This window comes from Schistocerca nitens, chromosome 3 (assembly GCF_023898315.1).
Source record: "Schistocerca nitens isolate TAMUIC-IGC-003100 chromosome 3, iqSchNite1.1, whole genome shotgun sequence".
Classification (NCBI taxonomy): domain Eukaryota; kingdom Metazoa; phylum Arthropoda; class Insecta; order Orthoptera; family Acrididae; genus Schistocerca; species Schistocerca nitens.
Genome location: NC_064616.1, coordinates 231,950,466 through 231,963,515, shown reverse-complemented (window position 1 = coordinate 231,963,515; position 13,050 = coordinate 231,950,466).

Below are 13,050 nucleotides of genomic sequence, written 5' to 3'. Positions count from 1 at the left end.
GTGTGTGAAAATTAATCAAGTTCTGTTTAAAGTTGGTCACCGTCAATCTGCTACTCTAAGCGTGCAAGTGGCATTTCTATCGTCTAACCTAACGGCAGAAGATCATCATGGCAGGTCTTCGGACTGGTACGCGGCATCGACTCTGTCGTTGCCGATGCTACCGGAAAGATGACCAAACTTCATCATTTAGAGGAAGTAAAAGTCGTAACAAGGTTTCCGTAGGTGAACCTGCGGAAGGATCATTACCGACTAGACTGCATGTCTTTCGATGTGCGTGTCGTGTCGCGCAACACGCTACCTGTACGGCTCGCAGTAGCCGTGCGCCGCGTGCGGAACCACGCGTGCTTCTCAAAACTAGCCACAATAAGACCACGAGACATATTGCTGACACTCGCCTACTTCGTTAGAGCGACAAGTCAAATAATCTGATGGTGTGTGTACCGAAGGTCTTACAGTACGCACACCACAATACCCGTTTGACTTATGGCAGCCCCATCTAGCGGGTCAACCATAGCGCCATCTCGTTTCTCCCTTCAATCTAGACAAGTTTCGTTCTTTGTAGTTTCTTCGTTTGACGCTTATTTAGTGAGATATTTGGCCCGGTCACGATCAATGGACCACCCTGTAGAGTTGAGCACAAAAGTTACCTGAGCGGAAAGTGAAGAAGAAAGGAACATTACCAAATTTTAGGAGCTGTTTGCATTCCGTTTTACTGAAAAGTTGTCATAATGTCCATTAATTAAATACCATTTGAATCTAGCCATTATAGGTTCATTGAGCCTTTTATTCCAGTGGAAAGTAAATGTAGTGTACAAATCATACTTATGCATGCAGCAAACCTGTTTACATTGTACAGACTCTAAAAAGTAGCAGGCATAGTGTTCCACAGGCTTGAAGACGTACTCTTCTCATTCATATATTGGTGCTCGTCGGCCTCGGTAGCTGCGTGGCGGATTGCTAACCGAAGGGGCTCGGGTTCGATTTCCCGTCGGGTAGGAGATTTTCTCCTCTCGGGGACTGGGTGCTGTGTTGTCTTTGCGTTCATATCGTCAGAAATGACATTCCGATGTTGGGATGGCAGTATGGGCAGGCTGAAAGCCAATAAATAAACAAAAATTATTGTTATATAATAGGTTTGTTTATAAATAAATAAATCTTCTGCTACCAGTCACGATTTTTCTTTATGTTACTTTTTGCACGACGCGTTTTGAGAAATAATTTCCATTTTCAAGTGCGTTTTTTGTGTGTAGTAAGCCATTTCTTTCGATGTTGTCAGTGTGTGTGAGTTTCGTTGACTTTCTACTGCAATACATAAGAATGGCTTAATACACACAAAAAACGCACTTGAAAATGGAAATTATTTCTCGAAACGCGTCGTGCAAAAAGTAAAACAAAGAAAAATCGTGACTGGTAGCAGAAGATTTATTTATTTATAAACAAACCTATTGTTTCTACAGTCGCAAACTTTCAAAAACCGTTTATAATGGATCAAATCAAATATTATTTGTACTTCAATTTCACAGTTAAGCCTCTCTTTAGCCATCTCTGTAAGCAGTCTTGCCAACCCACGTTCACTCCCCTTGTTACGTCACCTGTAGTGCCGTCCAGGGCGGCAGGAGCGACGGAGAGGTGGCATCGGCCGCTGGCTGCAGCCGCCCAGGTGATCGATAGCCGCTATTTCTAGGGTTCGGCTGCTCACCTGGCCGGCGAGAAGGCTGGCTGCACTCCGTTCTGCGGGGTGGCACGCGAAAATTGCCGGAGAAGGATAGAGAAGGGGGAAGGAGGGGTTATATGTTACGTTTTGTTTTAAAGACAAAAAAATTCCTTCTTTTGCAACTGGATTTACACTACAGGCCATTAAAATTGCTACACCACGAAGATGTGCTACAGACGCGAAATTTAATTGGCAGGAAGAAGATGCTGTGATTGCAAATGACTAGCTTTTCAGAGGATTCACACAAAGTTGGCGCCGGTGGCGACACCTACAACGTGCCGACATGAGGAAAGTTTCCAACCGATTTCTCATACACAAACAGCAGTTGACCGGCGTAAAATGTTGTTGTGATGCCTCGTGTGAGGAGGAGAAATGCGTACCATCACGTTTCCGACATTGATAAATGTCGGATTGTAGCCTATCGAAATTGCGGTTCATCGTATCGCGACATTGCTGCTCGCATTGGTCGAGATCCAATGACTGTTAGCAGAATATGGAATCGGTGGGTTCAGGAGGGTAATACGGAACGCCGTGCTGGATCCCAACGGCCTCGTATCACTAGCAGTCGAGATGACAGGCATCTTATCCGCATGGCTGTAACGGATCGTGCAGCCACGTCTCGATCCCTGAGTCAACAGATGGGGACGTTTGCAAGACAACAACCATATGCACGAACAGTTCGACGACGTTTGCAGCAGCATGGACTATCAGCTCGGTGACCATGGCTGCGGTTACCCTTGACGGTGCATCACAGACAGGAGCGCCTGCGCCGGTGTACTCAACGACGAACCTGTGTGCACGAAAGGCAAAACGTCATTTTTCGGATGAATCCAGGTTCTGTTTACAGCATCACGATGGTCGCATCCGTCTGGCGACATCGCAGTGAACGCACATTGGAAGCGTGTATTTGTCATGGTCATACTGGCGCATCACCCGGCGTGATGGTATGGGGTGCCATTGGTTCACGTCTCGGTCACCTCGTGTTCGCAATGACTGCACTTTGAACAGTGGACGTTTCATTTCAGATGTGTTACGACCCGTGGCTCTACCCTTCATTCGATCCCTGCGAAACTCTACATTTCAGCAGGATAATGCCCGACCGCATGTTGCAGGTCCTGTATGGGCCTTTCTGGATACAGAAAATGTTAGACTGCTGCCCTGGCCAGCACATTCTCCAGATCTCTCACCAATTGAAAACGTCTGGTCAATGGTGGCCGTGCAACTGGCTCGTCACAATACGCCAGTCAGTACTCTTGATGAACTGTGGTATCGTGTTGAAGCTGCATGGGCAGCTGTACCTTTACACGCCATCCAAGCTCTGTCTGAATCAATGCCCAGGCGTATCAAGGCCGTTATTACGGCCAAAGGTGGTTTTTCTGGGCACTTATTTCTTAGGATCTATGTATCCAAAGTGTGTGAAAATGTAATCACATGTCAGTTCTAGTATAATATATTTGTCCAATAAATACCCATTCATCATCTGCATTTCTTCTTGGTGTAGCAATTTTAATGGCCAGTAGTGTACGTTATCAGGTGTATAGTTCAGGCAGTATTGTACATGGTCGAAAGTCATATTTAAAATTTAAGATTACTGAACTGGTCACTGTGTGTTGTTCCACGTGGCCGACGTGACTGCCAACCGTGACACTGCAACCAGTACAGACCACTTCGCTGCAACAGTGATGAGTATTTACAAAGGGGAGAAGAGACTCGCTCTCAGCCACATGCGAACATTGGATTATGGAATGTGATCACTGCACAACACTGCCATCTTCTCCTTGTGGCCGTAGTAGAGTGAAAAGCTTTGTTCTTAATGTTTGCTTTGGAGTCTAACAAGTGGAAATGTGGAAGTTCCGACGCTGTCTGATGTGGCCTGGGCAGATGGAGCTCTTGCAATTACTTCGGCTTGCATTCTCCTAAAATCACGAGCGCGTCACTCTGAAATGGGCACGTGAGTGCTGTCGTTGGCGTGCCGAGTGACCAACTGTACTGTTTTTCGAGTTCCTCTCCCACATGGACTACAGTGATGGCCACATTTTTGTTAAACTCTATTGTTGTAGGCGCCATCTGACAGACTTCATTGGAACACAAAGGCCAAATACGAATCTTTTAGATGTCCAGGCGTATGAAGGCCGTTATTACGGCCAGAGGTGGTTGTTCTGGGTACTGATTTCTCAGGATCTATGCACCCAAATTGCGTGAAAATGTAATCACATGTCAGTTCTAGTATAATATATTTATCCAATGAATACCCGTTTATCATCTGCGTTATAAAAAGATTATTTAATTATGCATACCTTGTTATGAGGTTTAAAGTGATTCTTTGGCTGTTTTGTCTAAATCAACATCTTTCTGTTGATAACTACATGGAATTGAAGTAAAAAACAAACCGTATAGTTATAAATAGAAGTAGCTAGATTTAAAGAAAACTGCCATACAATCATTAGAAATTTCACATCAAGAGATGTATAATTGAATAATCTTTTTATGTACGATGGCCACTAAATTATTAGAGAGACAAATTGGTCTGGGGAAAAAGCTGTGAGTAGGGCAAGTTTGGTACTTTTATGGCTTTAAGTTGGCATCACTGGGGTGATCCTTGATAAGCTGATGTATCAACGTTGTTTTGTTTATAACTTCAAAAATACATTTCAAGATGGCGAATTCGCTCTACACGTCCACACATTAATTGAACAACGTTCTGTTAATCGTTTTTTACTTGCTGAAGGCAAGAAACCAGTTAATATATACCGTAGAACGTCTAACGTTTATGGTGAAAGTTGTATTAATCGTGGAAATTTTTACATGCGGGCGGAGCAGTTAAAAAATGGTCGCGACTCAGTGACTGAAGAATACCGTTCTGGCCGACTATTTGCAGTTTCAACTCCCTCACTTGAAAGTCGAATTGATGACATTATTCGTGCCGACCGCCGTGTGAGTGTGGAAATGATGGTTGATTAGGTTCAAGTTAGTACTGATACAGTCCATGGCGTTTTTTGTAATAAGCTGAAGTACCGCAAAAAATGTGCAAGATGGGTCCCAAAGGAGTTGACGCGGCTACACAAGGAAACAAGGTTGAGAGTGTGCATAGAGGGTAAGGAATGTTAAGAAAGAGAAGGTGAGCACTTCAACAATATTATAACTTGTGATGAAACTTAGGTTCACTATTATGAGCCAGAATCAAAAAGACAAAGCATGGAGTGGAAGCACACCAACTCACCCGTCAAGAAAAGTTTAAAACGCAAGCATCAGCAGGAAAAGTCATGCTGACGGTGTTTTGGGATGCTGAAGGTCCTGTGTTTTGGGATTATCTCGAAGAGCAGCGTACAATGAACAGCCAATACTACTCGGATTTGCTTTTAAACAAGGTGTAGCCAGCCATGAGAGAGAGGCGTCGTGGATCTCAGAGGAGAGGTGTGATTCTCTAGCAAGACAACGCATGTCCTCATATTGCTCAACTAACCAGTCAAACCATCGACAGAATGGTCTGGGAAGTACTGCCTCATCTCTCTTACAGTCCTGATTTAGCACCTAGTGGTATCCATAAGTTTGCACTGAAGGAGGCATTACTTGGAAAGCGGACAACGAGCACGTGAAAAGGTTTGTGGGAAATTGGTTCAAACATGAAGATAAAGAGTTCTTTGCAGACGGAATAAAAAAGCTTGTAGCCTGTTGGAACAAGTGCATAAATATTCAAGGGGATCACGTTGAAAAGCAGAAAAAGTATTGTTTTTTTAAAAACAAACGCTTTTTTATCCGGACCAATTTGTCTCTTTAATTATTGTATGACCCTCGTGTTATAGATCACTGAAGATGCCTAACATGAGTAAGTGAAATATGCCTGGTAAACAGAAATAAATTCAATTGCAAAAGCCGAAATTTTTATTATCTTTTTAGTAAAACGTAACTGAAGTTAGCAATTGGGGGAAATGGCTGAGAATATTAACAGTCTTAATATTAAGTAGTACCTTTCCGCTCATATGAAGAGGTTCTCAGCACGGCTGTTGGTGTTCACAACACGTCCAGTATCCAGTAATTTTCTGGTGAGAGCTTCTTAAAGTGAAACACGTAAAGCGACGTTTTCCCCACAACTAATACTTTTAGAATTATTTTTTTTATTCACATCTCCTTCAAATTATACATATTTTTGTCTCTAAAAAAGTTGGTAACCCCAGGCACGGTTCATGTACAATCGAAAAGGCTGAAAAAGTATGTAAGTGAAATCACTCAAACCCAGGGACTGAGCGAAAAACATTCATATAGCAGACGTGCCTTCAGAGACTAGTTTCATTCGGTTGTTTTATTCGACTGAAAAAAAAAAAAACTAAATGGAAAAACATTCGATTGGCTTCTTAAAACCAGTAGTTTATCGCATCAGTAGCCCTGAACCGTACTCGAGTTTCACGATTTTTCACATTTGGTATCGTACGCCAGAAGTTTGTGGAACCTCTTCTGGTGACGGCGCACAGTGGGCCAACTCGCCTTGAAACCTGGACAGAATAGAAAAAAAAAAGTTTGCGCTCTGACTCTAGTCACTCGTAATCTTGTGCAGATTGCACTAGTAAATACTTGCCCTGTGCTGCTGTATCATGCCAGGCTCAAGTCGATATCTACAGCTCCATGGATACACTGCAAATCATACATAAGTGCCTGGCAGATGGTTCAACCAACCACCTTCACAATAATTATCTATTATTCCACTCTCGCACAGCGCGCGGAAAAAACGAACACCAGTATCTTTCCGTGCGAGCTCTGGTTTCCTTTATTTTTTAATGATGATCGTTTCTCCCTATGTAGGTCGACGTTAACAATATATTTTTGCGTTCGGAGGAGAAAGTTGGTGATTGAAATTTCGCGAGAAGATTCCGCCGCAACGAAAAACGCCTTTGTTTTAATGTTGTCCATCCCAAACCCTGTATCGTGTCCGTGACACACTCTCTTCTTTTTCGCCATAATACAAAACGTGCTGTTATTGTTTGAACTTGTACTCCGTTAATCCTATCTGGTACAGATCCCAGACCGCGCAGCAGTAATTCTAAAGAGAACGGACAAGCGTAGTGTAGGCAGTCTCGTTAGTAGATCTGTTACATTTTCTAAGTATTTTGCCAGTAAAACGCAGTTTTTGGTCTGCCTTCCTCACAATATTTTCTATATCTTCTTTCTAATTTCAATTGTTCGTAATTGTAATTCCTAGGTATTTAATTGAATTTACGGCCTTTAGATTAGACTGATTTATCGTGTATCCGAAGTTTAACGGATTCCTTTTAGCACTTATATGGATGACCTCACCCTCTTCATTATTCATGGTCAATATCCAATTTTCTCACCATTCATAATATCTTTTCTAAACCGTTCTGCAATTTGTTTTGATCTTCTAATGAGTTTACTAGACGATAAATGAGAACTTCATCTGCAAACAACCTAAGACGGCTGCTCAGATTATCTCCTAAATCGTTTAAGTGGATAAGGAACAGCAATGGCATCACTTCCGTTTTACTTGATGACTTTCCGTCAATTACTACGAACTGTGACCTCTCTGACAGGAAATCATGAATCCAGTCATATAACTGAGACGACATTCCACAAGCACGCCTTTTCACTACAAGCCGCTTGTGTGGTACGGTGTCAAAAGCCTTCTGGAAATCTAGAAATACGGAATCAGTCTGAAATCCCTTGTCAATAGCATTTAGCGCTTCGTGTGTGTGAAGAGCTAGTTGTGTTTCACAAGAACGATGTTTTCTAAATCCATGTTGACTGTGTATCAATAGACCGTTCTCTTCAAGGTAATTCATAATGTTCGAACACAATACATGTTCCAAAATCTTGCTGCATATTGACGTTAATGATATGGGCCTGTAATGTAGTGGATTACTCCTGAGCCGTGAGTGGCTCGTGTTCCAGCCATCATGTATTTTCCACTCTGTTTTTAAAGTACTTCCACCTCACTACATTAATTTAAATTACTACTGTCACTTAGCTGGTGCTTTGCCTCACCGTGACCGGCGCTAGCTGCGCGTATCGATACATCCACTCTCGTATTATCTTTGCTCGATTGCTATTACTTCCCGCTCGTGGTCTATAGTAAGACAGTTCGAGTTGCGAGTTCGGATCGCGAGTCGGGCTGCCAGTCGGTTGGAACATGTCTGGTGCGCAGTCTGACCTGCCAGTCGCGGAGTTGCAAAGCGCCACTAGTGCAGTCGGGTTGGAGCAGCAGTGAGGTCTGCATCGACATGGCTCGCCCGACCATTGCCACCACGCATCATTTGAGCCAGGCCACGGTCTTGGTGGATCGTCGGTCGGTCGTCCTACTGGAAGACGCGTTTTGGCTAGCCGATCGTTCATGAGTCGGCTGTGTGTGTGTGTGCATCGACTCCCGATTTGTCTTCGTGTGTGCTCATTTACTGTTGGGTACCGTTCAGGTCTTCGTACAAGTGTTTGCCAGGTGGTGTCTGTAGTTGGCGTTATTCCTACTGACTACAATTTTAGATGTTATCGGCATTCGGAGGCAGGCGGTCAGTTGCTGCGGGCCAGGGCAGTTATCTCCGCGCGGTGCAGTCGGCTGGGTCCACTGGCGGTTCCTGCGCAGTGTTAGAGCGTGTGTGGAGCTGTCCAATCGCTACGAGCTTCGTGGTTCACCGACCCAGGACGTCAAAGTTGAATAGTGGTTTTAACTTCCCAAGCCACGTCCATTCATATTATGGTGGTTCGTTTCGGTGGTTTGCTGTTGGGGAGGTTTCCCTGTGAGCAACACCGACTGTTTCTATTGCTGAAGTTTAGCCGCCATGCGGTGCAATTAATTATTTTGGTTGACTACAATTCGAGTGCACCAGTGGAATTTTCTGCCTTGTGGCTGTTAGTGTTCTGGTTACCTGCCCTGGCCACTGACGTAAATTCAGGCAGTGTTCTTTTTGGGTGAAGTTAACTATATTACCGTATTTCAAATTCAAGTGTACCAGCGGAATTTTCTGTCTTGTGCCCTTTAGTGTCCCGGTTACCTGCCCTGGCCAATAACGTAACTTCAGGCAGCGTCCTTTCCTCACCTGTTGTCGCTGTCCAACATTGTGTGTAATTTTGACAGATAATACATACTCCATTGTGGATTATCACATTGTAACCTTCTGTGTTTGAGTTCTCATGTACTGATTGAAGTGGAGGCAAGTCGTTGTGTCAGTCGGTCCGTGGCTGTCCCCTGGTTGGGTTCCGACGGATCAAGTGTAGATGGCCTCACCACCTATATCACCTAAATGAACGAGGGCAGACCGACCTCCCTGGAGGCTTCTGAGTGCCGTTGTCTTTACTGTCTTTCCCACCGATGTTTAATTATCTGTTTCCAGCTACTTAAAATTTATGGCTAATGGTTATTATTATTTTTAAAAAAGTTTGCAAATTAATTGTGGGCTTTCAGACTTTCAACATTATTCTTAAAATTATCTTTCAAGATAATCATTGCGGCCTTCTGCCTTTAAAGGATTATGGTAATATAATATAAAATTTTGAAACTTAATGGTGGCCTTCAGCCATTTGTATTGCACCTTGCATATGTCTGTTCTATCCACTTTGCCTTGCCTTGTGGCTTTCCACCTAGCTGTGATACACAGGGTGGTCCATTGATAGTGACGGGGCCAAATATCTCACGAAATAAGCGTCAAACGAAAAAACTACAAAGAACGAAACTTGTCTAGTTTGAAGGGTGAAACCAGATGGCGCTATGGTTGGCCCGCTAGATGGCGCTGCCATAGGTCAAACGGATATCAACTGCGTTTTTTTAAAAATAGGAACCCCCATTTTTGATTCCATATTCGTGTAGTACGCAAAGAAATATGAATGTTTTAATTGGACCACTTTTTTCGCTTTGTGATAGATGGCGCTGTAATAGTCACAAACATATGGCTCACAATTTTAGACGAACAGTTGGTAACAGGTAGGTTTTTTAAATTAAAATACAGAATTTAGGTACGTTTAAACATTTTATTTCGGTTGTTCCAATGTGATACATGTACCTTTGTGGACTTATCATTTCTGAGAACGCATGCTGTTACAGCGTGATTACCCGTAAATACCACGTTAATCCAATAAATGCTCAAAATGATGTTCGTCAACCTCAATGCATTTGGCAATACGTGTAACGACATTCCTCTCAACACCGAGTAGTTCGCCTCTCGTAATGCTCGCACATGACATTGACAATGCGCTGACGCATGTTGTCAGGCGTTGTCGGTGGACCACGATAGCAAATATCCTTATACTTTCCTCACAGAAAGAAATCCGGGGACATCAGATCCGGTGCACGTGCGGGCCATGGTTTGGTGCTTCGACGATCAATCCACCTGTCATGAAATATGCTATTCAATACCGCTTCAATCGCACGCGTCCTATGTTGGAAGTACATCGCATCGCCATTCTGTCATGCAGTGAAACATCTTGTAGTAACATCGGTAGAACATTACATAGGAAATCAGCATACATTGCACCATTTAGATTGCCATCGATAAAATGGGGTCCAATTATCCTTCCTCCTATAATGCCGCACCATACATTAACTCGCCAAGGTCGCTGATGTTCCACTTGTCGCGGCTATCGTGGATTTTCCGTTGCCCAATAGTGCATATTATGCTGGTTTACGTTACCGCTGTTTGTGAATGACGCATCGTCACTAAATAGAATGCGTGCAAAAAATCCGTCATCGTCCCGTAATTTCTCTTCTGCCCAGTGGCAGAACTGTACACGACGTTCAAAGTCGTCGCCATGCAATTTCTGGTGCATAGAAATAGGGTACGGGTGCAATCGATGTTGATGTAGCATTCTCAACACCAACGTCTTTGAGATTCCCGATTCTCGCGCAATTTGTCTGCCACTGATGTGCGGATTAGCAGCGACAGCAGCTAAAACACCTCGTTGGGCATCATCATTTGTTGCAGGTCGTGGTTGGCGTTTCACATGTGGCTGAACACTTCCTGTTTCCTTAAATAACATAACTATCCGGCGAACGGTTCGGTCACTTGAATGATGTCGTCCAGGATACCGAGCGGCATACATAGCACACGCCCGTTGGGCATATTGATCACAATAGCCATGCATCAACACGATATCGACCTTTTCCGCAATTGGTAAACGGTCCGCACTGGAGGAATGTTACGTGATATCACGTACTTATACGTTTGTGACTATTACAGCGCCATCTATCACAAAGCGAAAAAAGTGGTCCAACTAAAACATTCATATTTCTTTACGTACTACACGAATATGTAATAAAAATGGGGGTTCCTATTTAAAAAAAACGCAGTTGATATCCGTTTGACCTATCGCAGCGCCATTTAGCGGGCCAACCATAGCGCCATCTGGTTTCCCCCTTCAAGCCAGACAAGTTTTGACGATCAATGGACCACCCTATATATATATATATATATATATATATATATATATATATATATATATATATACTCCTGGAAATTGAAATAAGAACACCGTGAATTCATTGTCCCAGGAAAGGGAAACTTTATTGACACATTCCTGGGGTCAGATACATCACATGATCACACTGACAGAACCACAGGCACATAGACACAGGCAACAGAGCATGCACAATGTCGGCACTAGTACAGTGTATATCCACCTTTCGCAGCAATGCAGGCTGCTATTCTCCCATGGAGACGATCGTAGAGATGCTGGATGTAGTCCTGTGGAACGGCTTGCCATGCCATTTCCACCTGGCGCCTCAGTTGGACCAGCGTTCGTGCTGGACGTGCAGACCGCGTGAGACGACGCTTCATCCAGTCCCAAACATGCTCAATGGGGGACAGATCCGGAGATCTTGCTAGCCAGGGTAGTTGACTTACACCTTCTAGAGCACGTTGGGTGGCACGGGATACATGCGGACGTGCATTGTCCTGTTGGAACAGCAAGTTCCCTTGCCGGTCTAGGAATGGTAGAACGATGGGTTCGATGACGGTTTGGATGTACCGTGCACTATTCAGTGTCCCCTCGACGATCACCAGTGGTGTACGGCCAGTGTAGGAGATCGCTCCCCACACCATGATGCCGGGTGTTGGCCCTGTGTGCCTCGGTCGTATGCAGTCCTGATTGTGGCGCTCACCTGCACGGCGCCAAACACGCATACGACCATCATTGGCACCAAGGCAGAAGCGACTATCATCGCTGAAGACGACACGTCTCCATTCGTCCCTCCATTCACGCCTGTCGCGACACCACTGGAGGCGGGCTGCACGATGTTGGGGCGTGAGCGGAAGACGGCCTAACGGTGTGCGGGACCGTAGCCCAGCTTCATGGAGACGGTTGCGAATGGTCCTCGCCGATACCCCAGGAGCAACAGTGTCCCTAATTTGCTGGGAAGTGGCGGTGCGGTCCCCTACGGCACTGCGTAGGATCCTACGGTCTTGGCGTGCATCCGTGCGTCGCTGCGGTCCGGTCCCAGGTCGACGGGCACGTGCACCTTCCGCCGACCACTGGCGACAACATCGATGTACTGTGGAGACCTCACGCCCCACGTGTTGAGCAATTCGGCGGTACGTCCACCCGGCCTCCCGCATGCCCACTATACGCCCTCGCTCAAAGTCCGTCAACTGCACATACGGTTCACGTCCACGCTGTCGCGGCATGCTACCAGTGTTAAAGACTGCGATGGAGCTCCGTATGCCACGGCAAACTGGCTGACACTGACGGCGGAGGTGCACAAATGCTGCGCAGCTAGCGCCATTCGACGGCCAACACCGCGGTTCCTGGTGTGTCCGCTGTGCCGTGCGTGTGATCATTGCTTGTACAGCCCTCTCGCAGTGTCCGGAGCAAGTATGGTGGGTCTGACACACCGGTGTCAATGTGTTCTTTTTTCCATTTCCAGGAGTATATATATATATATATATATATATATATATATATATATATATATATATATATATATATATATATATATATATATATAATCTGCGTCCTGATCTCTATTTCCCCCGTCTCTCTGTCAATCTGCTCTTCCCCTCTCTCTTTGTCCATCTCCTTCTCCTTTCCTCTTTCTTGGTGCATCTCCTTCTCCTTCCTCTCTCTCTGTTCATCTCCTCCCTCCTTTCCTAGACAACGTTTACGCCTCCCTCTCTGTCCACCTTCTCTCCCCCATCCCTCCCTCAGTGACTTTGAGTTGTTGGTAAAGAAATCTTAATTGGGAACTGAATTCGCTTAAAATGTATGGGTAAATCGGTTGGTATCATTTGGTTCATGGGCTATCAGAGAAACCTCTCCAGGTGCTAGATCTGTGAGAATAGTAACTCCGATGACAATATTTTGCATGGTTCTAATCCGCTAACGGGCAATACTGCAAATTCTCGGAT